The sequence below is a fragment of the Megascapheus bottae genome, chromosome 4 (assembly GCF_031878675.1).
Source record: "Megascapheus bottae isolate mThoBot1 chromosome 4, mThoBot2.hap1, whole genome shotgun sequence".
In the NCBI taxonomy this organism is placed as follows: domain Eukaryota; kingdom Metazoa; phylum Chordata; class Mammalia; order Rodentia; family Geomyidae; genus Megascapheus; species Megascapheus bottae.
Window position 1 is genome coordinate 49,478,375 of NC_143512.1, and position 24,366 is coordinate 49,502,740.

Sequence of the window (24,366 nt, forward strand, 5' to 3'; positions counted from 1 at the left end):
ACACAGCTCATATGAATGTGTGGAACAAGTGGATCAGTAGCAGTCCCAATTGACATGCACAAATAACTCAGGTCCTTCCCACGTCGCAGGATGCACCACTGGAGGGTTGGGGGTGTAGGCCCAGTGAGTCGCTGCTTGGATGGCCACTGTCACTCTCCATGATCCGAACGCAGCGTTCAGGCAGCCAGCGGGCGTCATTTTCTCCTTGTGAAAAAAACACATACATGCCCTCGACCCCAGATTAGAACAGGATCGGGTCCATGCCAAGCACCAGTTAGGGGATCCTTCCACTTTACTAAGGCAAAAGCACGCTGCTCTCTTTTTTCCCAGAATCGCTGAGCAGCAGATAAATTATTTGAATCCAAATTCAAAAAATTTAAAACAAATAAGGCATGATTAAGTATATTCACAGGGGTAGCGGGATACGACTCTCCTTTCTGTATTTTAGCAATTTGATGTTTTAATAATCCATTAGCTCTCTCCACGATGCCTTGACCTTGAGGATTGTAAGGAATGCCTGTAATATGAGTGATATTATAGGAATGGCAGAGGGATTGAAATGCTCGGCCTGCATAGCCAGGGCCATTATCTGTTTTTATTTGCGAGGGAATCCCCATCTCAGCAAAGCATCGAATGCAGTGAGAAATACAATGTTTAGTGGCTTCCCCAGCAAGGGGGTGGCCAAGATAAAATTAGAATAAGTATCTACAGTAACATGAGCATATTTTAATCGGCCAAATGATGGAAATGTGTGACATCCATCTGCCAAATGTGATTAGAAAGCAGTCCTCGTGGATTTATACCTAAATGGGGGGCTGGTGAAAAAGGGACACAGTTGGAGCAAGTCTTAACTATTTGTCGTGCTGCTTCTCTAGATAATTTAAACTGTCGGCGCAAGGCTTGACTGTTTTGATGGTGGATGGCATGTGACTGCTTAGCAAGTTCAACCTGAGTTAAGTAAACTCTGGTGGCGGAGTCAGTAACCGCATTGCCCTCACTTAAAGGGCCAGGAAGATTAGTGTAAGCTCGAACAAAGCCAAAAAAACAGGGGTGGTTGCGAGAACAAAGCAAAGTTTGTACTTGGCGAAATTGAGTCTGGATATTGGAGTTAGTAGTTCCAATAAAGGGAACAGTTTCTATGACTTGAAGAGCACGAATTACATATTGACTGTCTGAGTATAAGTTAAAGGGCTCGTCTTGTAACAGGACGAGTGCTTGTAAAACAGCCTCTAATTCCACCTCTTGGGTGGAGGAAAAACCCGTAACCCAAGACTGAGTTTTCCCATTGATGGTCAAAGCAGCCGTTCCATTAGAGGATCCATCTGTAAATACCAAAGCGGCAGAAGATAAAGGCGAGGCCTGTACTATGGAAGGAAATAGAAACGTATGACACGCAGCAAATTGGAGAAGTTTGTTAGACGGGTAGTGATGCAAAATTTTTCCCGTATAATTGGCCCAAGCAATGGCCCAAGGATCGCAATGGGCGAATAGCCAATCTTGTTGTTGTAGATTATATGGGACACAGATAAAATGAGGTTCCTGACCTAAATATTTACGGGACTCCACTCGGCACATATGTATCAGATTAGCTACCAATTCGTAGTAGGGGGTCAGCACTTTGCCGGGTGTTGATGGTAGATAAAGCCATAAAAGTGGGCCATCCTGCCACAATACAGCAGTTGGGGAGTGAGAAGTAGCTAAAATGTAAACTCCCCATGGTTTAGAGTAGTCACAATAGGTCACTTGTTGCTGGGAAATTGCCTTTTCTACAATTTGGATGGCCCTCCTGGCGTCAGGATTTAATTCGCGCAAGGATGTAGGGTTGGTATCTCCTTTTAAGAGATCAAAGAGGGGTTTTAACTCTCCTGTGGAGAGCTTTAGATAAGGCCGAAGCCAATTTATATCTCCTAAGAATTGCTGAAAATCATGAAGAGTTCTTAAGTGTGAAGTTTTTAATTGTATTTTTTGGCTTTTAAAATAGTGTGGGCCTAATATATGGCCTAGATATGTAAAAGGGGGGTGTTCCTGAACCTTTTCAGCTGCTATTATAAGGCCAAAGAGGCTCAGATCTTGCTTTAGTTGTCCAAAGGCTTGTCATATGACGATAGGGTCAGAACAAGCCAACAAGATGTCATCCATATAATGAACAATATAAACAGAAGAAAATTTTTCACGAGTGGAAGAAATGGCTCTAGCTACAAAACTTTGACATAAAGTTGGGCTATTTGCCATGCCCTGTGGAAGCCAGTGATATCGCTTCATGGGTTCTTTAAAATTAACAGAGGGGACGATGAAGGCAAAGCGCTTACAGTCTTGAGGCGCCAGGGGTATAGTATAGAAACAATCCTTCAAATCTATAATAATCTTATAAGTATCCTTTGGGATTGCCATGGGTGAAGGCAAGCCAGGCTGTAGGGCCCCCATCAGTTCCATTGTTGCGTTCACCTTTCTCAAATCCTGTAACAGCCTCCATTTACCTGACTTTTTCTTTATAACAAAAATTGGAGAATTCCATGGAGAGTTAGAAGGGGCCACATGTCCCAAGTCCAGCTGTTCCTGTACCAGCTGCTGAACTGCAATGGTCTTTTCTAGAGAAAGAGGCCACTGTTCAACCCATACCGGGTCTTCAGAGAGCCAATTTATGGGATCAGCATGAGGGGCAGGACAAACTACAGCCCCCGTTAAAGAATACCCTAATCCTTGTCTCGTAGGGTGAGACTGGGGTTGGAGTGGCTCTAGCTCCCCCTGTGCTGCTCGGCCTAGTCCCCTAAAGGGGAGGAGGCCTTGATCAAGTAACTGCTTAGTGACCGCAGCACTAGGACTAAACATATACACTCCCATTTTTTCCATGATATCACGACCCCATAAATTAATTGGCAGATGATCCAAGACAAATGGCTGAAAATGACCAGAGTGCCCTTCCTCATCTCTCCAAACAAGGATCGCACTGCTCTGCTGTGGGTCAGTTGCTTGCCCAACCCCCTGTAGGGAAGTCATAGAGGTTGTCAGGGGCCATTGGGCTGGCCAATGTTTTTTAGATATCACAGACACATCTGCTCCAGTGTCTAATATTCCTTTAAAGGGCTTTTCTTGTATAAATATAGTCATCTCAGGCCTCTCTTGTTTTATGCTTTGTACCCAATAGATATCAGAAGATCTAAATTCTCTCTGTCCACATGGGGAATTAGCAGTCTCCCCGGGAGGTAAAGGCACAAGTATTAGTTGTGCTAATTTTTGACCGGCTGGGATCGATACCACGTGTTTCAGGGCAGAGGCCATAACTTTGATTTCTCCAGTAAAATCCTGGTCAATTTTGCCAGGTGTAATCTGTATCCCTTTAAGGGCTGAGCTACTTTGCCCTAACAGCAATCCAGCCACTCCCTGGGGAAGGGGGCCGAAGAACCCCGTGGGGAGAGCTTGTGTCCCCATCTCTGGGGTCAATACTGAGCAGGTGGAGGAACAGAGGTCCAATCCTGCACTGCCTGGGGTGGCACGGAGGAGGCTGGAGACTGATCTTGGGGGGTTGTTAGAAGATGCACTTGTGGCCGAGAAGAGGGAGGGACTGCCCCATGGTTTTGCGGGGCCAGGGGCTGGCCCCTTCTCTAGTTTCCCAAAAACGGGTGACCATTGCGATTTGTTGCTGACTTGCAATCTTTAGCCCAGTGCTTCCCTTTACCACAGCGTGGACATGTGCCAGGTGATTTTTCTCTCTTTTGCCTGACCTGGCGTGGGCATTGCGTCATCCAATGTCCTATTTGTCCACAAGAAAAGCAACGTCCTGGGGGTCTAGCATCCCGAGAATGCCGCTGTCCTCTGTATTTTAGAAATTCAGTAACAGTCTTTTCTTGAGGAGCGGCGGCTAAAGTAAGGCCTTGTACATGGGAGGGTCCAATATCAGCACACAGTGAAATAAAGTCCGTGATTCCTCCCTTATTCCTATGGGGTCTGATAGCCGCCTGACAGGCGGCGTTTGCATTTTCATAGGCTATGTGTCTAACTATAATCTTCCTTGCATTCTCATCTTGTACTAGGCGGTCTGCAGTCTCCATTAATCGAGACAAAAATTCTAGATAAGGTTCATTCGGCCCCTGTTTAACTTCTACTAGATTTTTTGTAGGATTGGAATTGCGTAACCTTTTCCAAGCCTCTCTCGCCGCAGCATTTATTTGTAAATAGGCCTCCTTTGCATAACCCAATTGATCTTCGGTGTTTTTATAGGTTCCCTCTCCTAACAACTGATCAACAGTGTAAGGCAGGTTCTTAGACCTATTTGTTTCAATTTTAGCCCGACACTGTGCAGTGAACTCTGTCTCCCATAATAAGTACTCTCCTGCACTAAGGCATGCTCTGGCAAGCCGCTTCCAGTCATTTGGGCATGCAATACCAGCACACACGGCCTCCAATATTACTTGAGTAAAAGGGGCAGTTGGCCCATATTGGGAGCAGGCACTCTTTAATTCCTGTAATAGTTTAACAGGAACAGGTTGATGGTATACTTGTTCATCAACTAAACTAGGGAAGCATCGAGGCCCTGAAATATCTTCCCTCTCTCTAGCAGCCTGAGTCAGGTTTAATTGCGATGCACTGTGCCTGCTTGTAGTGCCTGTTAAAAGGGACTTGTTGCTAGGGCCTTTAGGCTTGCCTAAAGGTTGAAAAAGGGATTGAGGCCGTAAGTCTGCAGCCGGAGGCGGTGGGTGTGAGGGGTAAGGTTTAGAATCAGACACCATAGTGGCCTGAGGGTCATATTTCTTTCCTACTTCTGGGGGGGCTCTCTGCTCCATCCCCATTTTCGATAGAAAATGTAGCATTTCTTCTAACTTCTTCTCTATCGTAGCCACCCGGCCCTCCACTGACTCATCATAACTTTCCTCCTTGATATTCAAACCTGAAATCTGATACTCAATATCTACTGGTTGTTGTTCCCTTTTCAAGATCTCACTTAGACTCTCTTGGGCTGCGGCATATGGCTCAGCCTCAGGTTTTTCAGAAGGGTCCTTTAACTCATAAAGTTCCCTTAATTCAAGATTAAGTTCAGCATTTTCATGTAGAGGATCTATGCATTCACTTACTATATTCCATACATCAATAGCCTCTACTGGGGTCTTTTCGGGGCCATATACATTATAATATTCTTGAATTCTTTTTCCCATCCGCTGCCAGGTTTTTTGGAATTCCTCCTCTATAAACCTCGGGCATGCCTCCTCGACAAACTGTAGGAAGCTCTGAAGCACCCCTTTTTCCACCCACGTTCCGTGGGCTTCAAGTAGGCCTGTTAAGATCGGTACATATGACCTATGGCTATTAACTTGACCCATAATTTTTACTCCTGACTATACACTCTCTTAATAGTCCTACGATGTGTTACTCACCACAGGGAGGGGTCCTTCACCTTCGTCCCAGATTTTCAGGGTCCCTGTTCGGGCGCCAGATGCCGGGGCCAACCGGCAGCAAACCAGGGTTCGCAGATTGGGGTTCCTGAAATCGGGGGCAAGGACTAGCAAGAAATAGAAGAGAGACAGACACACCGGGTCCGGGATGTCCGCAGTCCAGGTAAAGACTGCCGAGACTCTGCGTTTATTTTCCACTCCCCCTTCTTCCCTCCTCCTCTCCCAGGGAACCTCCAGGTGTTACATTCATATGGTAATTCTCAGGTCATTTACCTAGAATAGGGCCAGAAAGCAATAAGACAATAAAGCCATCGTCTGGTGCAAGTCAAGGTACAGTTTGATTCCACTCTGGCTCCCAACATTAAAGAATACTTCTAGCTAGAATAATGAGTGAATTTGAATCACTGGAAAAGGGCTCAGCTTAAAAACTTAGCTCAATTTTAATTTTGTTCTTAAATTTATGTGCCAGTGATTACATATAGAGATCTCATTCTTGAATACTTATTTGTTGAATGTGACATTTGAAATATGATGTAAAAATCAATGTTAATAAAATCTAAAAAACTTAAGTATCATCTGTTATAAAAGGTAGGAAATTGACTAAATATCTAAAGAGAAACTCTTCCAAAATGATAGATAAAATTAAATTAGTTTTATTAGAATGCATCATTTTGTACTTTTTTTTGCCAGTCTTGGAGCTTGAGCTCAAGGCTTGGGCAATGTCATTGAGCTTTCTCAAGGTTAACACTCTACCACTTGAGCCATAGCACCACTTCCAGGTTTTTCTCTGTATGTGATAACAAGAAACAGAACCCGGGGCTTCATGCATACTAGGCAAGCACTCTACCACCAGGCTACACTCAGCCCTCATCACTGACTATTTTGGACAGTCGTAGTTGTGGTAATTTTTTTGCTTAACTTACACTGATCCACCTATATGAATCTATTATGTTGTGTAAATGATTGAGGTCTACCACTAACACACTGATTTAGTGTGGAGCTTTGCAAGTTGTAAATGGAGACGGCTCAGGTAACATATCTCTGGAATTATTGTACACAGTAAACTATCATTGTTACTGAATTATATTCTACTAACTTATTCAGTATTCATTAAATACCCAGAGTGTTGATAATGATATCAGTTTACTTGGAGTATAAAAAGCCATAGAGGTACATGGTGGTCATAAGTAGTGTTTACAAATGTTTTACATTACCCTTTCTGTATATAGGGTGGGATCGGTAGCCATTTAAGCCTTGAGTTGTTTTGGCCAATTAAATAGGGTAGAGTATCACTGTATCACTTTCAGGTAAAAGCTTCAAGTGCCTGTGTGTGATTTGCCATGCCTTAACACTTCCATAATCTGGCAGGCAAGCATTGAAAATATCCCTCAGGAGCACTGTATTTCTGAATGTCTTATCTAAGCAGAGTCGTCCCATCATCCCACTTTGGATATTCTGAGTCTCAAATAAATGTTATTTATCAAAGCCACATGAGCCTCAGAGGGTCTGTGAGTATCTATGACTACAGCCTGTTTCCTAATGAAATCGGTAATAGCCCCGAGATATTTCCAAAACAATGAGTCTAACTACAGAGCATGGTCTTTGGGACTGGCTGGAGAGGAAACTGTTATTAGAAGATGGCAAAATAAATCACACTTGCCAAAACATTTGCCTGTGATAATCTGCAGAGCAGATCATACATCTAGTGAACTTATAGCTCTAGGAAAATGCATTGGAAAATGAAACATTGATAATTTGCTTAGTTACTATTGGCGGCATTTAAACATTAAACAGGGCACACTATAAGAAACAGATGATCTTTACAAGGAATTGGTGCTGAAAAAAAATGAAAGGAAATGGAGAATCCAGAAATTCAGAAACTTTAAGGTATGAACCATGCAATTGCGTTATAACTCCAACCAGTAAAGTGTAAAAATGAAAAGGCTTTTGAACAACAAAGTCTGACTGAATCAGCCTTAAGGCAAGAATTAAAATCAAAGGTATGGCTGTCACAATTATTGTTTAAAACTGGGGAGTAGATTAAGGTATTCTAAAACAAAGATCCAATTAAGGCTGGGGCCAGAAATTCCTTTTGATGAGGCAAAATTACTCAAATAAAAGGCATGAAAGCATGTCTGGTTCTCCTCTGAGGCATAATTGATCCATTTTTCCCCAGCAATTAATTAAAAAGAGAAATAGGTAGGGAGATATGGGAAAGAGGAAATTAAAATAACACATTTAAGAAATATGTCAAAAAGAGAACTGAAGCTGTGGTTAGTGGTACATAGACCTAACTTGAATCAAATTGATAACAAATTGCTAAATGTTTAATGCTTTAAGAGGTCACTAATCTGGTTTAAAAGCAGTTAATCCTGGGGCCAGGAGTTTGGCCTAGTGATAGAGTGCTTGCCTAGCATGCATGAAGACCTCGGTTTGATTCCTTGGCGCCACATAAATAGAAAAAAGCTGGTGCTGTGGCTCAAGTGGTAAAACTCTAGCCTTGAGAAAACCCAAGGATAGTGCTTAGGCCCTGAGTTCAAGCCAGGACTGCCCCCCACCAAAAAAAAAAGTCAACCATAGAAAGCTATTGGAGAAAGCTGTTATCTCCTAATTCTCATTCTCCAATTCCTATTTCAGCTGTATTTAAGAATGGCAAAGACAGGGAAGATCTCTCAGAGGGTACAGTAACAGTCTGGGAAGCACAATGAGCTATGGGTCAGACTGGGGCAAATTTAAAATATTCTCTAGCTTAACCACGATAAGGATTTCTTAAACATCTGTCCAGAAGGATTTTGCATTTTTTAAAGATCAAATATGTTCACATTTTTCTCTGAATGGAAGTGTTTACTGAAGTTTGCCTGACCTCTTTCTGCCATCATATTAGGACAGATAACTTTCCATTAAATATATATTTTCTGCAGATAACACGAGTAGAAGCTCTCTGCATGAGACTGTGAATGAGAAGAGTCTGAGCAACAAAGGAGAGATCCTATTTGAAAAAAAAAAAAACAACACAAAATACCAAGGAAGTGCAGTGAAAACCGTAGAGAGAAAAAGGCCAGCTGAAAACTGTGATGAAACTGAAAGGTGAAGAGAGAATTAGGAAAAAAAAAAAACAAAAACAGTTTTCAGTTCCAGCTCTGGTGTCCCTTGATAAGGGAAGAGAAGCCAAAGCCCCCACCATGGTAAACCTGGTGGCCTTGGTTGCAGACTGAGCTGTGGAACAAATCTATTCTTCTTGTAATCCTTAAACCCCAGTACAGGGATTTACTGGGTCAGTGACTTCCCCAGTCCAGCAGGACAGGATCAGAGAACACAGCCTTTACTCTTCATATCACAGAGAGATACTGCAGGACACCCACTCGAGGTAAGGACCTCCTGCTCAAGACTGAGGGTTACTGAGGATGGGGAGGGTGAGTCAGATCATTTCAGCTGGATGCAAGCAGTCTGCAGCCAGGCAAGGCTGAGACTCAACCATGGACTTGAACACCTAGGAATTCTAGGTCACTCAATAGTGTCTAGACACATCAGAGTTGGCTAGAGATAAAGACAAGCCTTGAATCTGGCAAATAAAGCAGTAAAAGGCTCAGCAGTACCATCCTACCCAATAAAAACTGGTTTTTTTTGCCAGAGCACCATTTCAGAATGCAAGGCATGGAGCCTGCCTTGATTTCTGCGGGTGGGTAGATTACAGAGTCATCAGTTTACATTTGTCATCTGGAGAACAGCTTTAAGATTGAGCTAGACACTATGCTGGAAATGAACTACACAATCTGGCATGGCAGGAGGGAAGTCAAGAGGAGAGAACCTGGGAGAAATGAGGAGGGGTGACACTCTTCAAAAGAGGAGTGTACCCATTTTCTCACTTATATAACCCCTCTGTATATCATCATTACAATAAACTTTAGGAAAAGAAAGGAAAAGGAAAAGAGGACAATTGCCTCCATTAGTGTAGAGATAAGACTGCTATGAGATACATCTCCATTAGTTCTTTGCACACAGCCTACAGCCAGGCAGGCCTGGAGACTGGGCCAGATCCCCAGGGCTTGGAAAGCAAGGAGTCATCTGAAGACAAGCACAGGAAATCACTGACACTGAATAGCTACTTAGCACCTATCTTTTGAATGACCAAGTAGTAGGCAATATAGTACCCTACTTTTCTTTTGAAAGAAGAAACATTGGTTCAACTTCTATACACACAAAAAATGACATTCTACATTTTATCTCATTTCTATATTGTAGAAACAAGTTGACAATCCAAATATTATGGAGGGAACATGGAAAAAGTTACAGAAAACACAGAGAACACATGAAAGAAATTTCTGAAGGTCTGAAATACAACTTGTTCTGTTTCCTATATCAAAATAAATGGGTATTAGTCATTCACAGATGATGACTGGTCTTTTGAACAACTGAAGTAGGTTCGATTATATTCCATGTATTTTATCAAAACTCTATTTGGTCTTGTGATTTTCCTTTTACCTACTTTATAGTTGGTTTTGGACAAGTTGAAATCTCTGGCTTGTTTTGCAACTAGGTGGGTGCAGGAAAGCAGGTACATACAGACAAGCAATAAAAGTTAGTGTATAGATGAGTTCTCTGAAGAATTAGTAGATTGTGTTTACTAGCACCATGTTCTCATAACGCTTCATAAACTTCCAGCTGATCTGTCACTAATGGATTTGGTGGATAATTATTTTACTTCTTATGGTAAGGATGCTCCAGAAAACCTAGTAACTACTAGCACTTGTTTATGTCTGAGAAAATATTTTCAAAACTCAGTAACAAATTTAAGGCAAGCAGATCTTGAAAGCAATTCTAACCTCATTACCTCTCGTAATTTATTTAGGAGAACAAAAAATGAAACTTTTATCAACTAATGTTTATGAGAATTATGTAAGAAACTAAGAGAAAAGGGACAGTTTCTTTCACAATAAATTCTGACACTTAAAAATTGTAACACATTTCAGAAGGTCTAAATTAGAAACATATTTTCTTCTTCATTCAAGTGACTTGATGTACTTATTAATTGCTAATCCAAAGGTGAGAAAATGCTAGCTTTATTTTGGTAACTTTGTAAATTCCCCATGTCTCAGATGAAATTAAACTGAAGAGTGACAAATTAGATATAGATACCATACTTGGAATAATTTCTTAGATCCACACATGAGAGAAATGAAAACACAAATCCATTAACCTGCAAAGAAGAATCTGTCTTGGCTTGATTTGTTCTCTTTCCTTATCTTCCATCCTTCCAAAAGTCCTGACTTGACAGATTAGATTTCAGTTTACTTTGATACAGAAACCAGGAGGAAAACAGTGAAGGAGAAAAATAAATGTGTAGGTCAGAACTTGCAAAATTAATTTGGGCAAGAGTAGGAGAGAAGAATGAAGGGGAGTGCTAAGGTATTTGGGAGACATAAAAGGGGGACAGAATTTTCTGAATAATTAATTCATGTCTATAATTATCAGCAAATACAAATACAATTTAATAAGTATCTGACAATTTATTTAACTTTTTCTTTTTCGTGATGGATTTCTTCCTTTGGTCCCACTAATGCGAAGTGTTATGGTGCCTCATAACCCTCCTCAGGAATGAAGTCTACCTCTGCTTATGCCATCTCCACCTCTTGGAATGAATATAATAATCACATGCATATGCGGTCTTTGTTGTGCATCACAGCTGTGTCACATCTATGTTGCTCCTTTGATCTTCTATCATAGCCCCCTGAAATTTTCTTAAACTTAATCAGGAAAATAGAATAATGTAAAAAAGAAGCTTATCTTTCCTAGAAAACCTCATAGATTTTTAAATGTATTTGACACAATTTTTCACTTTATATAGTATATTTTAGATCGAGTGATGAAGTACAGCTATCTTCCATATTGTTGGAAGATAAAAGAAAGATACATGACTAAGCACTGGACTTTGTGAAAATTTCATTTTAGTTATAGTCTGTGTGTGCGTGTGTGTATGTGTGTATATGTGTGTGCGTCTGTGTGTGTGTGTGTGTGCATGCATGTGCATTTATGTGTGTTCATGGCTGGCTGCCTGCCTGTCTGCCTGTCTGCCTGCCTGTGCTGGTGGCTTGAATTCAAGGATCTATCCTACGCTAAAGACAAAAAAAGAAATAAATGTGGAAAAATGGAGTCTAAGAAGTCAAGGTGGAAGTCAAAGTGGGTAAATGATTTGGGATCTGTGTATACTATTGATTCTTAACTTTAGAGAACATCAGAATCACTTGGAGAACATATTCAACATTCGATATGTGAATTTTCCCTTCAAGGAGTGCAAGGTGATACCAGTACTGTGTATTTAGGGATCACAATTTGGAAATCACTATCCCAGATGACTGCTTTAAGCAATAGTTTTAGATATGACTTTCCATAAGAGACAATCTATCATGATATATTTACACAAGTAAATAGATGGGTCTTATTCCTATTTGCTCAAGACAACCCACCTGAAACACATTTTAACTTGGCCTAGATCATAATTTATTTTAGATTGGCTTTTCTTGCCCTGTTTTATAAGATTACTCACATTGCCTCTGTGATTCTTAAGGAATAAAGTCATTTAATCTTTGCCTTTGAAATTTATCAGGCACTATTTTAAAGCCATGGGTCCAAATACTTCTTTAAATCTGTGTCTGGCACTTCTGTCATTGGAGCAATTTAGGTACTATAATGATTGTCTCTTTTCAGCTGGTTTTATTAAAACTATTATTACCACAAGTCTAAAATTTTATTATTCTCATTTAATGTGATTTTACTTTTCTAGATCTCAATATTGGCAAGACGGTCTCTTAAATTTAGTTATGATACCTTGATAAAGTTTGTAAAAATAAAAGATGTTCTTAAAAATTCCAGAAATAAAATAAATATAAAATTAAAGATTCCGTGCTTGACATCTCAAAGAAATGCAAATCAAAACAACTCTAAAATTCCACCTCACTCCAGTGAGAATGGCCAGGATCAAGAAATCTAATAACAACATGCTGGAGGGATGTGCCCAGTAGGGATCACTACTACCCTGTTGGTGGGAGTGTAAACTCATTCAAACACTATGGAAAGCAGTATGGCAGTTCTCAAAAGACTAAACATAGAGCCCCTCTATGACCCAGCAATTCCACTACTTGACATTTACCCAATTGTCCAGAAACAAGGACATACTAAATCCACTAGTACAACAATGTTCATTGCAGCACTATTTACCATAGCAAAGATATGGAACCAACCCAGATGGCCCTCAGTTGATGAGTGGATCAACAAGATGTGGTATTTATACACAATGGAATTCTGCTGTCAAAAAGAATGACATCGCCCCATTTGTAAGGAAATGGAAAGACTTAGAAAAAATCATATTAAATGAAGTAAGCCAGACTCAAAGCAACTTAGGCTCAATGGTTTCCCTCATTTGTCATAATCAGTAGAAACCTTGGACTCTCCTAGCAGAGGTTTACAATAGAATAAAACCTAGATACATAAGTCCATATAATATGACCTCTAGGATATAGACACAAAAGCCATATAATGAGTCAATGTTGTCGTTAATTTACTATGTTATCTCTTATCTCTTTTGCTGTACCTTAGTTATCTAATATTGTTACAGTATTTCACCTTGTTATCTGATATATTGTATATATGCATATTTGGTTATTTGAAATCGGATAGGGAAAGGGGGAAAACAAGATGAAGGGCAGGGGTGTGAGGAGGGAAATTGGAACCAAGACATGAGAAAGGGTATCAATCTATGTGAAGTAATGCGCCTTCTATCTGGTGAATATAATGTAACCCTTCTATTAATTATAATAAAAATATATGGAAAAAATAAAAGTTCTGTTAATATTGAAATGGCTGAAATGTTATTCATGCCTGACAGAGATGAATTACTTTAATACTCATTGCTGAGACAAGTAACAGAAGAACCATACATTTAGGGACATTGTCCTCACTAATCCTAGTGAATCTTGAGGATGAGATAGGGGAAATTTACAGAGATAGAAAAACAATGTTGATATTTCACTATGGGAGCTCATGTGACAGAAATAATGAATGGAAGTGTGACCCTGTAACTTTGAAAGGTGCTGCTTTCTTCTTTTCTTCCTCATCCTTCTCTTCCTTCTCCTTCTTCTTCTTCCTCTTCCTCCTCCTCCTCCTCCTTCTCTTCCTCCTGTTTGTGGTAATAGAGCTTGACCTTAGGGCCTAAACTTTTCTAAGCATGCATTCTATCACTTGAGTCACACCCTAAACTCTATTGCTTTAGCTATTTTTTCAAATATAATTTTCTGTTTTGCCTAGGATAGATTGAACCATTGATCCTACATTTATACTTCTGATGCTGCTGACTACTGTATACCACCACACCTAGTTTTCATGGTTGAGATAGGGTCTCTCTCTCACACACACACACACATTGTGATGGTAAAGGTGATGTACAAAGGGTTACAGGTATAGATAATGAGTAATTTCTTTTTGAATAGTGTCATTCTCTTGCTCTCTTCATTTTTGTCTCTCATTCCCACAAATTGTATAGTTCATTCTCTAGTGGTCAAGGAGTACCACTTTGTGTTTGTTCACCTTTTATTCCACATTTTCTGTACCTCCCCTTCTGCTCCCAAACACAAATAAACTAACAAGGCAACAAACAGAAACAATAAAAACAAAAATCACTTGTTTCTTTTTCTTGGAATTCAGTTGGTAAACTGTTGTTTTGGATGATCATACTCACATAGTTACTGAGCCTTTGTGATGTGCTTCTATGAGTATTCTCCTGTGTGTGAATGTCCAGAAATGTGTATAATTTATCATGTCCTGGTACATTGTTTTTAACCATCTAATATTTTACTTGTACATATATAGATACATTCTAGTTACCTTTATCAGGGAAACCATGAAACCTATGTTTCTTTGTGTCTGGCCTACTTTGCTTAATATTTTCAAGTCTTTCCATTTTCTTAGAAATGGTATATTTTCATAAGCTACATCTTTCACATCTCTTCTTACAGAATAGCTTGGATTACAAGTGTTAGTTGCCAAATATTATATGGGATATTTCTAATATTTGTAAGTTTTGAAGACAAATTTGTAAATCTCTCTTCTTGAACATTTTATAAATAAAAGGCCCACTATTTCTAAAAATACAATATTTTCTGTTTTCCTTTCAATTGTAGCTTAGCCTTTTCAAACTCTCTTCCAAACATTTTATCTTTTCATTTCTCACTAGATGCCCATTTTTTGTGGTCTTCTCTAGCATTCATATGCCTTACATATGCATTGTGCTGACCCCCTGGGCTGAGTAGAATCAGAGCAACCCATTTTATAACCTGATTCTAACCTCATCCTTGAAGTATATTTTCCATTTGCTTGAGAAAGGTCCAGGCCTGTGGTGAAAATGACTGGAATAGGCTTTCAAACACTTGCTTCCTAAAAATTGCTAGGAAAGTTTCAGATTTTGTGAGTCCTGGCTTTTCATACAAGTAATGTAATCCAGTAGAGAACTATACACAGGGGGATATTCAGTAAGAACAGCTGATGATCTATCATCACCCCTCAGAGATGCCTTACCATTGAAGCATGAAGATTTGACAATACATTAAGTGGAACTCACACAAGCAGGCAGTAAAAGCTTCTCAGTGGGTTTAGTTAACATAGCAGTCTATTTTCTGCAACAGTATTTTTAGGACCACAGACCCTAACCTCCATACTTTGAGAAGTTATTTCTGCATTATTGGAAAATATGCTTAGTTATCTTTGTCCCCAAGGTCATTGTTTATGCCCTTCTAGATCAGCAAGTACTTTTTCTGTATATTAAAGACCTGGCCTTTATATTTTCCACAATTAACATATACATGTAGTGTAAAGCTGGCCACAATTAGCTTAACCACGAATAGACTATATATATAAAACTTCTGGCTTGATCTCATGTCAAAATATCACTAACATGAATATGGGTATTGAGTTTCTAACACCTTAACTTTCAAAGCAAGCATGCACCATTTTTGCCTTCTCAGAAGGGGAAGCTAATTCCTATACTGCTTTTGGGTTGGAAGATCTTGTGGTATAAAATCACAGAGCATTTATGTAATTGTTCTCTGAACAAATTGGAAAGAGTTGTAATGAAAGCAGACAATGTGTTATCTTTTGACTAGGTAATAAAAGCATCCTCAACTTCAGCCCTTGAGACTGAATTGCCAACTGAATTGCCTGATTGCCAATTACCAAAAGAAACTATATTTACTATCAAATTATACTGTCATATTTGCTCCTTACCACACTGCCTATGACATAGTTGTAGGAATCATTTTGGTTTCCCTGAAAACATAATTGGCCATCAGAAAAATTTAACTGTCAAATACCATGAAGTGAGCAAGCCAGGGAATCACATAGAAACTTAGTTTCCTTGCCTAAGGTTTCCATTGGTAGTAACACAACAAGGAACACTTCTGATATATTGGAGAAGATGCATTGCCATTACTGGAGGTGGTGAAAGATCAGAAGCACTTGTTTCCTTCAACACAGACTTTCTTCAACTCCAGCCAACTGGGTATCATCTTCCACTTTTACCACATTCAAGAGTTACGTGGAAAATTATTCACTTGATATTTTCCTTTAAGTTGACTTTTTTATATTGCTTAAATATTTACTGCAAATATACCTACATAACCATGCTCTGATTATATCTTATTTTCTCAATTGTATGGCAAATAGCTACTAAAACTGGAATTGATTTAAATTTTAGCCACAAGCTCCTTAGGAATCACCTTATTGTGTTCATACTTTGAGACCTTGACTTTGTTGTTCCAAAAGGCTGGTCATAGCATCTGATTTGGGACTTAGGTCTAATATGGGTGTTATTAACATTGTAACTGAGGTGATGGGAAGGTTTAGGTACAGGACTGCATTGTTTTGATTTCTGTGTAACAGTTCCATCAGTGCTACCCATGACCCTTTTTCTAGCCTTCCAGTAAGCACAAGTAACCCTCTAATTAACCAAGAGCTAAGCTTTAAGGAAAAATTTGTCTCATTAAATGAAAATCTATTTGTTAGTGTCTGACTGGCTAGACTGGATTTAAGACTGAGAGAAGATACACTCCTTTCCTCGTGCAATAAATCAAGACCAGGCTTTTTCAAAAACATACCTAACTCTACTTCAGTGTCAACGTCTACCTGAAAGTAAGTTGTTTTGTCCTGGTTCTTACTTTCAACCATCTCAAGATAATTTCAGATTTTTCTTCAACGATGAGTTTATCAGATGTTGAAAAAAAGAAGTTCAATCTAGGGAAATAATCTTCACAAATCCTGAACGATGCCAGAAGAGAATAAAAAAAAAGTGAGCTTGATTTAAGACAAAGAGAAATAAATTTGGCTCATTTGAAAAAAAAGCATACAAACTTAACAACATAATGATTATATCACTCAACACTTGAGCTGTGGTAGAAAAGTAATATAGCAGTTTTATTTATTCTTTATTCTTTTATGAGACTTTGGTCATTGCGTTATGCACAAAGAATGCCAATCAAAGGAAACTCATTTCACATCTGTTCCCTGCTGATAACTATAATTGGTGACTGATTGCATGGAGGCATTTTCTTTCTTCTCTGACCTTTTTGTCTTGATAACCTGGTCATTTCCTGCCAGGGTTGGAACAGGACACATTTAGGTGGAAAATGAAACCATTCTTCTTTCTAGAGATGAAACATTTTCTGGCATCTTGACATGTTCCTTATTTGTAATATGAAACTGAATTGGTTATGACAGAGACATTTAGAGGAGAAGAAATCACTTCATAAAACAGGCTTTTAATAACAGATAATCAGTGATTCACATGGCTAAAGATACTGCCATTTCTCCCTGCCTCTCTATCTCTACTGATTTTCCGAATATTCTAGTTCTCACTTTTTACTCCTGCTGCAGTAATATTTGATATCAAACATATCTTAATCATCTGAATTGAAATTGAAGGCAAATGTGATTCATCTAGTGTTTAGGGAGAAGGTAGTTGTTTCCTGGGCCTGATTCACCTAGTTTACACCCCTGGGCTATTACTTTAACTGCTCCTTTTGGAGATTTAAGAGAGCAGAGATGTTACTATTTCTTAGACTAACATTAGATTTTATTTGAGATTATCGTACAGGCTCAAGTATATGTAAAGTCATTATACACCTGGCTGCTTGAGGTTTATGCTGAAAAGAGAATATTCTAGAGGTTGAAGAGGAAGGCTAGACTCAAGATTTATAATTAAAGAGGAACATCTTGAGATACATGTGGATATCACTCACTATTTTTTGAGATTTAAAAAAATTCGAATTGGTACCAGCTTGATCTCACCTTTCTTATTCTGCTAGCCCATAGTCTTATTTTTGCCTTTCATTGAAATCCTGTGCTTCTAGTATACAGAGAGAGGAGCACACTAATGCTCCTCGTGACTCATAGCATTCTGAATAATTATTTGAAGAGAATGTGTGCATCCTTCTTTGCTGATTAAAGGCCCCCAATGAGTTTTCTTCTTAAAAGTCATAAATGTGCTATATGCATGTAATAAAGATACAAACAGTATGAAAATGTGATGTTTCCACAGGAGCCCCTAATCTGTGCCCTGTCCCTTTTTGAAGCCCCCAGTATTGAAAGTCTTTCAACATCTTTCTCAAAATAATCTGGCACTTTATACATATAAGAAACATTAGTTACCTACTCAGTGTTGACTTCTTAGTGTCATTTTGGGATACACTTTAGTAAATAGATTCATCTCTATAAAATAATTCATTCCCCAAACTATTTAAAATATCTACTTGTTATTCAGCTGTTTACAACATCAGACTTGGATCTCTGGGAATTTCTGGATTTGAACAAACATGTCCACGGTCAAAATCAAATGAAAATAAATAAATGTCTATTCCATGTTACCTTTATAACAATATTGCATGTTCTTAATTTGAGGTGTTGTAACTGCACTTCAGAAATAGAATGATCCAAGGTTTGGTTCAGATGTCAACACGGATAATGACACCTTCCTCTCCAAGATTTGTTACTCACATGAAGCTTTCTGGGGAGAGGAAGGCAAGCTTCATAAGCTAGTCAAGACATGGCTTGAATGAGCAAAGAACTATGTCAGAATATTTATTATGGTTAAAGACTAGGGTATAGCAGTGGCTTGCTGGGTTGAATTTCCTCCCATGTTCTACAAGTGAAAAGTGAAAATTTCTTATCAGCCTGTCTGAGGAAGCAGAGAAGAGGAAGGGGTAAATGTAAAAAAAACTGTGGCAGAAACATGAAAACATGAAGACAGTCATATTCTTTTAACAAGGACTTTATAGTAAGTTTTGAAGCTGAAAAGTACTCATACTCAGTTTTTTTTCAAAATTGTCTTCAAAGTTGTTATAGTCATTGTTATTTAGACTAGTAGAAGTATGGAGGGAATACTAACATTGTATAAAGAAGGTACAAGTTTCCAATGGTTTATAACTTTTTCTTTTGGGTGTCTTTCCTTTAAAACTGACAATTCTATGAAGATATGGGTACCTAATATTTTTAAACTTGTCTTTATTATTTTTTTCATAATTGCCTTGCCAGTTTCTTCTGCTATTTTCTTCTTTGATTTTTGGTCTATTGGTTTTACTCTTTATCTGTCATTCTTGGCAAATTATAGTTGGATAATTATAAGAAATTAGGAAATCTATTATCCATATGTGTTCAAATTTATTATTAAATATATTGTACAACTTTACTTCAGTTTTCTCTATCTATTTTATAGATATAAATTATATGTATTAGTCTTTGGGGATAACAGAGTGGGAAACATTTTAGAGCTACTATAATTAAGCAAAGATTTTTTCTTTCTTTTTTAAAGAATATATTAACATTGATTTTTACATCATATTTCAAATGATATGTTTAACAAACAAGTATTCAAGAAGGGAATCTATATACATTCACTGGCACTTAGATTTTAGAACATAATTAAAATTAGGCTGAGGGTTTGTATGTCATAGATGCATATTAATCTATGTAATAAAATATTATGTCTATAGAGTCATAAATTTTTATATCTATAAAGTTGTGTTTATATTTCCAATACCATGTCCATAGCATTGGGTACGCAAATATTGAGTCCTCGCTCTTTTAATTTTTGTAATGATCAGTGCCTATAAAACACACATTACATATGTCATGGGCATATGGATTTACTTCCCCTAAGTTTTATGTTAGGAAAAATAAAGTCATATTAACAGACAATCAATCAATTAATGAGACTTATGTCTCATTGGGAAATGGTAAAATAATGCTAAGTTCTAATCCTCAATGAAACTTTATCAAGTTTTAATGATCATTCATGAGATTAATCAGTTTAAAATTCAGCCAGTTTATGAAGACATTTTTTAAGTATACCTGAAGACATTTTAGAAAAGTATCCTAGATAAGTTTTCATTACAATTAGTTTGTTGCATGAGAAAGATATAAAGATAATAGAACAATTATTGCTCATGAATACCATGTATTACAGAAGCAATCCGCGTTATCAAAAGTTTTGGAGATACTGTTTTGGGGTATGAGATAAGATAATACTATATATGCATAGGCCAATTTGTAATGAGTATTCCTGCTATGCTAGAAAACAAAACTGGTGACTTTCTTGTTTAGATAAGGATACAAAACAAAACTATTCTATAATATTTTCATGAAAATATTCGGGTGGCTTCTGGCTCCTGTTCAGTAAGGAGAGATGGTTGAGAAGATGAGAAATGAGCTGTAGTTTTTATCTTCTGTAGCAAGTTGGAAGAGTCTTAATATTGCTTTGTGATTTTTGTGGAAGTTTTTTTTTAATTCTAAGTACAATAGTATTGTTATTAACTATTCATTAAACAAGAAACATGTTTATGCACCTGATATTTGGGGCCCTATTTTGATCATGATGTAGGGATTTAACTGTACCAAGACTCATTGCAATGACTGTGTTGAACCACACACACTATATGGGTGAACTTTAAAGATGACCATTACAGGAACTACCTCACAAGTCTGTCTACTTCCTCACTGGTCTCAATGTTCTTAATACTCGGAATAAATTAGATTTAGTCAGTTTAAACTCAACCAAAGCTTTCTATCTTACTCATATGCATCCATCAAGTCCCTGAAAGGTTCTCTTGTATTGTCTTGTTTTCACACTAGAATTCTTTGACCATACCTGGCTTTCTCAAATATTTCCTTTTTCTTCACATTAAATATCTTTTCCCTAAGTACATGTTATGGACAAATTCTCACTAACTTTGTGGTTTAATGAAAAGCATCTTATCAAAAAATTTTATTGATTAGCAATGTGTCAAAATTTCAATATCTTTCCCAATGCATTTATATTTTCCTTTTCAGATTTTTCTCTTCCCAGAATTTATCACCAATACTGTGTATTTTACTTGTCTATTTTGTTTATAGTTTATCTTTCTCGGGGTGCAGATTTGTGTCTGGTTTGTTCAATATTGAGCCCCCACCACTTAAATCAATTCCTATCATAAATACCAATATACATCTGTGCTTTAATCATGCATATGGTAGCCAAATGGACAATTTTGCAACATCCAGGAAATGCCGATTGTTAGGTATTATGTAAGCCTGCCAAATCAGAAACTTGGGGACTAGCACCAAACCCTCCAGGTGATTTAGATGCATATTAAAATATAAGACATATTATACATTTCTGCCTTTTCTACATTAAATATTTCCTGTTTGACCTGATGTCATGGCTTCTCTGTAACTAAATATTCAACTGCTTTTTGGAAATATTAAAAATATGTCATTTTATTTTTATTTATAAGATAGAACTTGTTCATGATTTATTGTTCAGCCAACTCAACAAATGCAATCTCTCTATGACTGAGGCTGAGTGAATTCAATAATGGCTAAACAAGAGAGATCTGCTCTTAGAAAGAGATTGTCAGTTTGCACATAGTATTTGAGAAAAATTACTTCACTAAGTTTTCCTTTTTAAAAAAATAACCAGTCATTAAAAAGATGACTAAATGAATGATCCTAACAATCAAAATTAAAAATGTTTCATATTTGAATAGCAACTTAAATGTCCATTGTATTTCACAAATAAATGCACAGTGAGTTCTTTGATTTTGTTTTAGATTCCATCCATCATAGGGATTTTTTTCTGGTTGGATCAAATAGGAGTTATGGCAACAGTAAGTTATAAAGGACCAATGTACCAAGAAATGCTCTGATCTGCCATAGCTCTAGGATTTAGGCGAGAAGATCTTACTTTAATAAGAAGGCACAAAAAAGCTCCAAAGGAGGGGGAAGTGGAATGAGGGTAATGAGGGGTTAAGTCACTTGATAGGACAATATATGAAATGATCTATTAAGACCAACCCACTCTATAGGGGGTCACTGAAGAAAGGCCTTTGTTGTTGTTGTAGTAGTAGGCTGAGAGTAGGTTAGTTTCATGAATCAGAGGGAAGAAAACAAGAAAGTCTGGATACAATGCATATTGTTCTGATTGATCAAGGGAAATAAAATAGGTCAGCTAACTGCCTTGGAAATTTGGAGGGTCTGGGTCTGCCTTTTTGTTAGCAAAGAGAGTATTTATGCATCATTTGTGAGTCATACACTGTAGGTGATGCTTTGAAATAATCTGGGGTAAGAAAAAAAGATAGGGGATTTCTAGCTCTTTGCTAGATTCTTGGGATCATCAAAAACCTACATTGTCAAATTAATGGCCACATAAATGAAATTTAAGAGAGCAAACTCAGATATTCTGGTATTACCCATTCCTACATTAACAGGAAAGTAATGGTGGAGATTTCCTTTGTTTTTGTTTTTATTCCCATCCTTCACCATCTACTTATGTGGGTAAAAAATACGTATAAAAACAAAAGCTATATAACATATGTCTTACGTGTGGTGGAGACATTTGATGAAAAATAATCTTCTGCCAACCTAGAAAACCAAATGTACTCACTATCTTACATATGTAATTACAACCATTTTGTACATCACTTTGACAATAAAATTAAATGTAAAGAAGGAAAATGAAGAAAAATTAAACTATTTTATTGTAGAATGAACGTTAAATCTAGAAGCAATATATACCTCAGGCACGCTACTAAGAGGTAGCTTACCATTCTGTACAGTCAAAGCAGGTATAACTTGTTACACATTCTCAAGCAAAACACTGCTAGTCTTCAAGTAAAAAGACTTGAATGTCTGTCACAAATATTTCATTCCAGGTTCATCTGGTACTAAAGGTGGCATGTAGTGTTTATTCAGTTACAGCCACAGGAAAAACAAACTAAGATTTCTATAACAGGTGATATTTTTGGAACTTGGAGGTAGTTCTCTGACAACGTTAGGCTGCTCCCCTTCAGTATGAATGGTGATATAGGTTCTTTGCCTTACTGTATATAGGAAAGAAAAACTAATTTCTTTAACTTTTATGTGATTTCTAGTACTTAATTATTGATACCAAATATGTGGATATTTGCCCCCACCAAACAGGTTTCTGTGGACACAAACTGCCTGTTTCATAATTCAACTCTGACACTTAGTTTTAGCACTTATCCCACAAGCAAAGGACGCTGTATGCAATGATGGTATATGCTGTAAGTGTACCACTCACTTCATATGCTATTTGCCATGGCTGAACACTAATGTTCTCCACAACTTGGCAACAAATAAGAGATTTCCCATGAGCCCTTGTCAGGATTGACACTTCGCCATAATGGTTCACAGAATGAAATGAATCACTTTTAATTTCATTTAATAATAAAAAGCTTTCATATTTATAATTTTATGTAATAAAACATTATGACAAAGGATACAGATGAAGTATCATGTGAAGAGGTACCTAGAATAATGCCTGGAAGTATCTCAAAGGCAGGAGATTTTTGTCTCTTTGGAAGTGGAATACAGTACTTTTCCAGCACCTAGATATATTCATTAACCCAGAAATTCTCTGAACTCTACCTTTTTAGTTTGTATATGTGTGTGTGTGTGTGTGTGTGTGTGTGTGTGTGTGTGTGTGTGTGTGTGTGTAGACTTCATTACATAGGCATGATTGATTATTTTATTGGCCGCTGGTAACCAGCTTGACAGGCCTTCTCTCATTCTTGGAGGTCATTTAATGGTACTGAAATCTTCAGCCTCTAATCATCTGGTTGGTTTCCCTGGCAACCAGCCTGGATCCAGAAGCCTCTAGTCATCATGTAGCTCATTAGTGTGCAAACAGACCTAATTTTTGAGATTCCAAGAGTTTTAGGAGCTGTGTGTCAGGAAACAGGGGAAAAGACATATAGATAGATATCTATATGTAATAAATTACATATCTATATGTAATAAATTATATGTCACAATTACATTCTAATGAGATAGTTCAAGGCACGTTGGAAAATTGTTTCTAGGTTCTAAAAGTGGTAAGAGTGAGGCTTACTTAGATTTTAAGAGATTTACAGTGTTCAAAGAGAAAACTTAAAAGCTCTCCAAAGAAAGTGCTTTTAATAAAAAGGAGAAAAAAAGTGTCTTCTTTTATCAGCAGGGAGAATTAAACCTTATACCTGCAAGAATACTTATGGCCATTTAGAAGGGCTTATTATGGAGTGATTCAGCTTTTAATCCTAGCTATTCATGAGACTGAGAAGTTAGAATTGAGATTAGAAGCTAGACAAACTCCAGAAACTCTTATTTCCATTAACCAGCTAAAAACAGAAATGGAGGTGTCACTCAAGTAGTAGAATATCACCATGAACAACAAAACCCAGTAAAACTGAGAGGCCCAAAATTCAGAGCTCAAGCTCCAATATTGACACATACTCACACATATATATACCATATTCTAAATATTAAGACATATTATATATTACAGTAGGCTTTACTGAATCCATAAGATTAAAGTCTATTCTTAGAAAATAAACCTGAATAAATTAATTTATAGTTACTATAACTATAAATTATCACTATTTTGCTTTACTGTACAAGATGCTACTTA